The 8207-nt window shown below is 37.8% G+C and overlaps 1 long non-coding RNA gene across 1 annotated transcript in view; it reads right to left on the bottom strand.

The window, feature by feature from the left end:
* Positions 1–4641: 4641 nt before the first annotated feature.
* Positions 4642–8207, bottom strand: part of LOC126851443 (uncharacterized) — a 37485-nt gene continuing 33919 nt past the window's right edge. The window contains exons 2-3 of the long non-coding RNA XR_007687671.1: positions 5583–5810; positions 4642–5124 (exon numbers count right to left, since the gene is read on the bottom strand). This is a non-coding gene — a long non-coding RNA (uncharacterized LOC126851443). The remainder of the gene's footprint in view (positions 5125–5582; positions 5811–8207) is intronic.

Raw genomic sequence — 8207 nt, 5'->3', positions numbered from 1 at the left:
TGCGACAGTTTTCTCGAACGAAACGAGATAAAGAGTCTTTAACAAGCACTATACTCTCTTCTTTAACAATAAAAGAGTACTCGGTCCGATGCGCCCGTTGGGTCGCGGCTCAACTTGTATCAAGAAAATCCGGTGGAAATGTGCGAATCAGTGGACTGCTCGAATTGCATTAAATGCTCGTTATCAAGAATTTTATTGAAGATAAACATCTTTTCTCGCACTTGATTCAGAATGACTGACGCTCGACAATTACAAGTTGTTACGGCGCGTAGATAAATATTATCTTGCATTGTAAAATGTTTATCAGTTTAGCTTAATTCTTAAATTTTGAAGTGAAATTTTGAAAGCAAAATTATTATATTATTTTGTTATCCGTTATATAATCGCTAATGTTATATAAACGTAGAGAGAGCAGAGAAATGTCTGGCCCGTACGTCCGAAAATATAGAAGAATATTCATTGACGATGTTCGCGCGCTAAGCCATAGCAGCAAAAACATTCGACACTCTGCGTTTGACTGGTCCAGATGATGTCTAAGAACATAATGTACACGTATAATACACGCATATATACGTATATATGTATACGTCCATATATAGTCAAGGAACATCGTAAATCCACAGACCGAGGTCGAGCTAATAGCGCTCGGCCCATGCAATGTTATTAATCACGCGAACGGCCTGGCAAGGGTCTCGCGAACTTAATTAATTAAATAATATAATAGCCGGAGAAACTAGGGAGGTATAACCATTCTCTCTCTCTCTCTCTCTCTCTTGTCCTCCCTTACCGCCACCCTTGCATCAGCTCGCTTCTTCAACTCCCCTAGTTCGCCGCGTTCGCCCTCTTTCTCGCGTATCGGAAGCGTCCATCAACCCCAGCATCCCCGAGGCATTGTTTCTCCTTGCTGTCCAAACCTCGTGGCGAACGCGTAAGATATCGCTACGACGCGGTTGTTACAACTTGTCGCTTTCTCTCTCTCTCTCTCTCTCTCTCTCTCTCTCTCTCCTCTCTCCTTCGTTCTGATACTCTGCTTGTGGAATTCTAGTGATAATGCGTATTATATATATATATATATATTAGAAAATTACATGCAATATTTGGGCAAAGTACACTTTGCTAAAACAGCAATTTTAATCTCATACACCTCATATCATTTTGTTGTGATAAATTTTTGCACACATTAATTGCGTATACAAATATCAATATTGTTACAGTAATATATGCTACTATTTTAAGATTTAGTAGAGTGTTAATAAAGTATCAATATAAATTATTTTGTATACACTGAAATTTTAATCTAAATTTTAGTTTTATCAAAATAATATGAAAGATATTTTTTTGATTAAAATATGTATAAAATAAAAGATCATTAATAACAAGAGAGTAATTTTGCTAACATGTAATAACTCATGTCAATTTTAGAATAATAATAAAATTTGGAGAATTATTATTGCTTATATAGAGTTGTCATTTTTAGAAACATTATTTTATATATATTTATTATATATTTTATAATATATTATATAATTAAAGTTATAAAAAATATAATTTTAAAAAAGATTATAAAAACATTTTGTTAAAGAAAAGAAAATTCTCCAAATTTGTCCGAGGAAGAAACATATATACTATACGTTCCTGACTTCCTAAGCCAGATTTTTTCATGCGATATTTCTTTTTTCTTCTTCATTAACAAATCATTGCTACACCCTAAAAGAAATCGCGATTGATTTAAATATCATCTTCCGGATAATTCCGGAATACGATGACACATGCGCTATGCGGAGAAAGATATTCGTGTCGTTCCCTTCTCGCCTTTACCTCTCTCCATCCCACTCCCTCTTTCAACCTCCTGGTCATCGCTTTATCAGTGGATGCTCGTTTGGCGCCGGCGGCATGCATCATTAAGCTTCCAGCGTGCTGTAACGCCGACGAGGCTTACTAGCACGAAGCCCACATACATGCTCCACCGACAATCTCTCGTAACCTCCCTCGAAACCGTCCACCCCCGCGCTTTCCGGCACCCTCTGCCCACCCTTGTACGTGTCTCTTACCCTCTCCTTCACGCATACACGTGCAGAATATATACCCGAGCTTTCGCGTGGACTCTCATGTGTCTGTATACGGAACGCACACACAGGCATATACCCTTTCGCCTTCCTCCACACCCTCGCGTTCCACAGCCCAATTCCCCTTAACGCTAATTTATCTTAATTACATTCTACGCGCGTTGGCATGCGTTCGTGTTCGCGCGCGTGTGTGCGTCGCACGATGAGTGTGTAAGCGTGTGTAAACGTACGCTGGTGACACGTCGACGGTGACGATGTAGTGGCAAATGTGGAAGCTTTTCTTCACCGTGCAGAATTTTCGAGGAGAATATGAACACGGATAAAGTTCACTCATAATATTTGAATAATCAAAATTTTGTCAAAAAAAAAAAAACTTTACATTAAATATCTTCATGAACGCATCCGTCGGAAATTTGAAGGCAGAATAATAATTTTTATGAGCTCAAATATTCATGCCGTACAGATACGGCAATGAGTACCACGTTTATTCGTGGGCATAAAAACACGAGTGTTGTATCTCACGCAGATGAGAATTAAATTCATTAGACTAAATTCATCAACTACTTCTTTCACAACAAAAGTGGATTCATTTAGAAAGAGAGAGATAGGAATATGGAGAGAAATATTTTATTAGGATCAAACGTTTTCTTTCTAATGTTTTGCTGCTGTTATTATTTCTAAATCGATGAGCATATCATTAATGTTGTATCTTCAGATGTTATTATTGCATTATTAATAAGAAAAATTACAAAATTAATTTTTTAATTTTAATTATTTTTGTTTAAAAAAAAAAACATAATTATTTTAAACACACTGTAAACATTCTGTAGTTTTAAATTATTCATTAATAATGTTTAATGTAAACGCACATCTAATAGCACAGTTTATCACGTGTGACGGAATCGCATACAAACATGCGTGTAAGCGTGATAGAGGACCTTCGAATAAATGTGGGCACGCGATTACATGCGAGCTTTAATCTTCGCGTCAGGGAATATTCGCTTCGATCTTCGTCCGAGGGTCAAATTTCGACAATGCGGTCTCTTTATTTTCCTCTCTTTCTCTCTCTCTCTCTCTCTCTCTCTCTCTTCCCTTCTCTTCCTTATTCTTTCTCTTTCCTACATCGATCGGCAATTCGCCAAAATTTCTCGGTGATACCATATACTATGGCTCCCTCCTCTTTCTTCGTCTCTCGCCGTAAGTTTGTTCGTCCAATTTTGTGTAGTTTGCAGAATCGTGCGATTTTCCGGATTAATTTCCCGAATTTTCACAGGGCATCCTTGTTTTAACGCGAGCGAGTTCGTTGTGTTTATGAGGCACTAGAATTCTACGCGTGTTACTATGAAGACTGCCTGGCAGAGTAGTGATACCGGGTGTCGGGAATGTAGCAAACGTTATATTGGTTGAATTTTGGGATAACGTGAGAAAAGAGAAATTAAAAAATATTTTTTTATATATTAATAATTTGCTTTATAACGAAAGCTGTATTTCTACGTTAAAGAAATGTTTTAAAAATTCAAATACAAATTATTATAAAATAATTTTTTAATTATTATTGAAATAAATATTATATATAGTATAATATAATACAAATACTATTTAAATAATTATTTTTGTTAATCTGCGCATGTGAAATATGCCTAATATTGCTACAAACGTACCGCGTTCTTCCTATATTTATTCTACGAATAGTCCACATTCTTCCGGCACTTATTACCCTTTCGATTGTGAGTCTCCCCATGAGCACGGCGATCGAATAAGGTCAGATACGTGAAACGGCACATAGAGCCCCGCTCGATGGGGTTGATCCGCTCGCGTTTATCTTGAAATTGAGCATTAGGATTCAGTATATAGCGCCGGGCCTTGCCGCGGGAAGATAAGGGGGTAATTTCTGCCCGCCGAAGGGGTCAGAACTGCCCGTAGCTCATCTCTGCGGCGTATATATATACGTGCCACCCCCGGTGGCCACTTGGTCGACGAGCATCCCGTGGCCGAAAGTCGTTTCCACGATCTTCGGTGCGAGGTCTCGGCTTAAGCCCCATGCAAATTAGATACGGGATCTTATGGCTGTAGATTTGCTACGGTGTGACGGGAAGAAGTAACGGTCAAAGCGCCGTTAATAATTACCGTCGTAGATAAAATAGGTAGAGCACGGTTTATCTTAAATGATTCATCGACCAAGGTTTATAGAATTTTGTTGATTTACAGCTGATAGCATCTGCTGTGACCAGAACTATAAAATGTCATCAAGTAATGTTAAGAAAATTTTTATATGTAACTAAATAATGGACAGTAAAATATTTGATAAAATATTATTTTTATACGGATTTATTGTATTTATTTTTTTTTTTTTTTTCTATAACGCGTTATTTGCTCAAAATTTGCAAATGTTATTTTGGATAAAATCTTTTTGATATTTTTTAAAATTATTATTTTAATTAATATAATTTCAATTATTGTAATAAATATTTCCTATGAGTTTGTATCTTTTATTCTTGCAGAAGGTAAATTTTTAATTAATATTTTATTTAAACATAACTAGAGTTAAATATATGTTTTCGATAGTGTGCATTTTTGAAATACGCCCCATGATTAAAATATCGGCATTTTCGGTCACTCTCTCTTGGAAATGATGTTGCGGCGGATTTTCAAGTATTTGTATACGTGTTTGGGTTCCTTTAACGATACCGATCCCGACGACACGCAGCGTTCCGAGAACTAAATGCGGTGCGTGCACCGAGAAAGCGTATCATCCGTAGCTTTGCGTGACATTCCAAATATTTGAGCGCAAAAGCGGCTCCCGCCTGATAATGACGACGGCAGCAAGATCAGAACGATTCCGACTGCCAAGCCATCGCATGTCACGCCTGTTTTCTACACGCCCGGCAAATTATGCCGCGACGCATAACGTAACATGGTTGCGAATTCTAATTGAAGTTGCGTGTGGCGATTCACGATCGTGAAGACGAAAACCAAGGACGCGTATGAGTTTTGACATCTACGATTGGATCGATCGCTGACCTTCTTCTTTTAGTCTTCTTTTTTTTGTTTGTCTTCTCTGCAATGCCATGATAAACGGAAAAAAAAAATTATCAGAAAACATAAACAATAGCGCCAAGAGGCGCAATATCAATAATTGTATATTCGTGTAAAAAAATATTCTTTTCGCACATTTCTCGTTTTGTTATACATTCTGTGTGAGAGAAAACGCTTACTACTTTAATTGCTATTTCATGTCGAAAATCTACCGTATAACAAGTGTATTATTTTTAATTTAATATTATTAGCGTATTTTTTTTTTTTTTAAATCTTTTATATTATAAAATTTATATATAGATATATGTGAAGAAGTATGCTAAATCATACACTATTGCTCTATTTCTTATATTCTTTTCGATATTTTTTCTGATAAATCAAACTGTCTATTTAAGTATTTGCCTTTCCAAAGAGAAAAAGAGAGAGAAAAAAAGAGCTTATCCCTTAAATTCTTTCAAGATCCGACTATTTTCATCGTACATGTGTGAGGATCGATTTTTCTTCAGGATAGTGAGGGGTGTCTTAAGACGGCCGAGGTCACCTTCCTGATTATTTACGAAGTCCTCCCGATGTGAGTATCCGCTCGACGTTTTTTCGATGGGGTGCTGCGTCCTAGAATTTTCTCGTGTACCAAGGTCTACCAACCCCTTTCGATTTTATGTCCAACCGATACCCTCGAGACTGTTTCTCGAATCAATGGCACAGTACCTATGTGTGCGAATGCAAAATTAATATTATACCGTAATGTACACATTGCAATTCAATAAATATGAATTATTTTAACGGAGTAAATGTTATCTCGACTCGTTGAAGTGATGATACAAATGAGATATTAGTTCGTTTATCTGTGTAAAGTCACGCGTTAGAAAATAAATCGGGCATCCGGTTTCCGAAGACAAATGCATCGTTGGGTCTTAATTAGTTTAAATTTTGAGAGTGCCGTGCAAGGTGTCGCGCGTCCGTTTTCATCATGCTGCAGATGATCTATCTTGTCTTAATTAATTTAGAAGTGCTGTGCAGTGTCGCGCGTCCGTTTACAACGTGCCGCGATCGTCATTAAACGTGGACGTTTTCGCGACTGATTAGTCGCGAGTGTAACAAACTCAACAGAAAAAGAATAGGAGACCTGACAACTTGAGTAGAAGACTTAGCTGAGAGATATATCCAGCGATCGCGGAATAATCCTGGAATAAGTGATTATATATTATTTTTTATTAATCAATATTATTTCATTATCCCGTTTATCTGATCTGGTCATTTCAACAAGAATTAGAAAAAACGACTTTTACATTCGTTATTTAGCTTATATATTTAAAAATAAAAAAATCTCTCTTTGGAAAATTATATATAATTATCCTATTAAATATTTTTTTTTCCTTATTATACGAATTTTCTACTCGATTTGTAACAATAATAATTTCTTAAAATATTAATTAATTTAAGCGCAAAATCGACACAAATAATTGTCATTCCTAACAATATAATTCTTAATGTGTAAAAAAAATACGCAGTAATTCTGAAATATTTTTGGCAGAGTACATACACACACATACATCGTGTCAACGTAGCGTGTTTAGCGCGTACGTGAGAATCCAAAGCAGCCTTTCTAACACATTTAGGGGTATTTCATCGTTAAAAGGAATGGAGGAAGAGAAGAATCGAGGGAAGAAGACGGAGAAGGACACGAAGAGAAAACCTCGACGGAGAGGACCAGCGTTGTACGTTCGAGCAGAGGGGCACGTAAGGCGCGGAAGGGGAGAGGGCTGCGAGCGGCAGAGATGAAGGAGCAGAGAGGGAGGGTAGCCCTATCTCTCGTGCACTCCTAACTAACATGTATTTTGCATAAAGCTTACATTACTTGAATTACAATGCTCCAGCGCCGTCTCGGGCCACCCCGTCGCCTCAGTCCTGGGTCTCCCTCTCCTCCCTCTCCTCCCTTCTCGTTTACCCCCGCGCTCTCCAGACCTCGACCAACCCACCTATCCATGCACCCACGAGAGGAGAGACGCCGGGATGTAAATTGCTTCCAGAGCCGTGCCAAGTTGGCGCGCAAGTGCTCGACACTTGCGTGTATACGTCGGGTTTGCACGCGTGTATGCGCGTGCAGGCGAGGAATAGAGGGAAGAAGGGCGAGAAGGGGAGGGAGGGGGTGGGGGAAAACGTGCAAGGATGTTCCTGGACAGCATAGCTCCGCGCTATTACGTGCTCGGTCAGAGAGAGAGAGAGAGAGAGAGAGAGAGAGAGAGAGAGAGAGAGAGAGAGAGAGAGGAGAAGGGAAGGTGAGGAACGGGAGGAGGGAAAATTCATTATCTCAGTCATTCCGGAGCGAGAGCGTTATCGGGTGCGATATAATTGATCGTTAAGCGGCCGCTCCGGGAGCGTCGACGTTTTAGATCGCGTCGTCCGATAACGCGGCGAATTATCGCGGCGATTATGGAATTTAGTGGCGCTTGGAATTTAGACGCCCCTACCGCAAATCCCGCGTTTACCGCTAAAAGTTAACGTTCAGGTATCGTTTGAATCTCCCATTTCTCCCACCGTGAGGGGTTAATTCGCATTTTGAGCGAAGTGAATTGTGGCACGCGGTTAATAATACTCGTATATATCATATATTATTCAAAAAATGATTATGAGGAGCGATTTAAGATTGAATTAAATTAAACTAAAAAAAATTCCTGATAATTATAAAATTACATATTTGCCAATTATTTTATACAAAGTACGAATTCAGTTTATGATTTGTGTTGGCTTTGCATTTTTTCAATTAAAAACTTGAAAATATTTACAATAAAATTATAAATAAAAGTCTATCAAAAATTATATATTATCATATTTACATATTTTATCACTTATTTATATTTTAATGACATTTAATTATATAAAATAAATTACATATCTAAAGAATAAACTAAGGATTTAAAATTAGATAATTCAATAATCTTTAAAAACATAAAACATATCGCATACGTACTTGTCAGAATATATTTATCACATCAAAAAAATTCGTCGCAAATATGCACGGGAAGAGAAAACGAGAGACGGGCTTTCTGTAAGAAGTAACTCCGACACTCGGGGGAGTATCCTGCGCGTAGGGCTTCCCCCGTG

Source organism: Cataglyphis hispanica, chromosome 8, assembly GCF_021464435.1.
Source record: "Cataglyphis hispanica isolate Lineage 1 chromosome 8, ULB_Chis1_1.0, whole genome shotgun sequence".
Taxonomy (NCBI): domain Eukaryota; kingdom Metazoa; phylum Arthropoda; class Insecta; order Hymenoptera; family Formicidae; genus Cataglyphis; species Cataglyphis hispanica.
The sequence above is the reverse complement of the archived record's forward strand: the minus strand, read 5'-3'. Positions and strand labels throughout refer to the sequence as shown.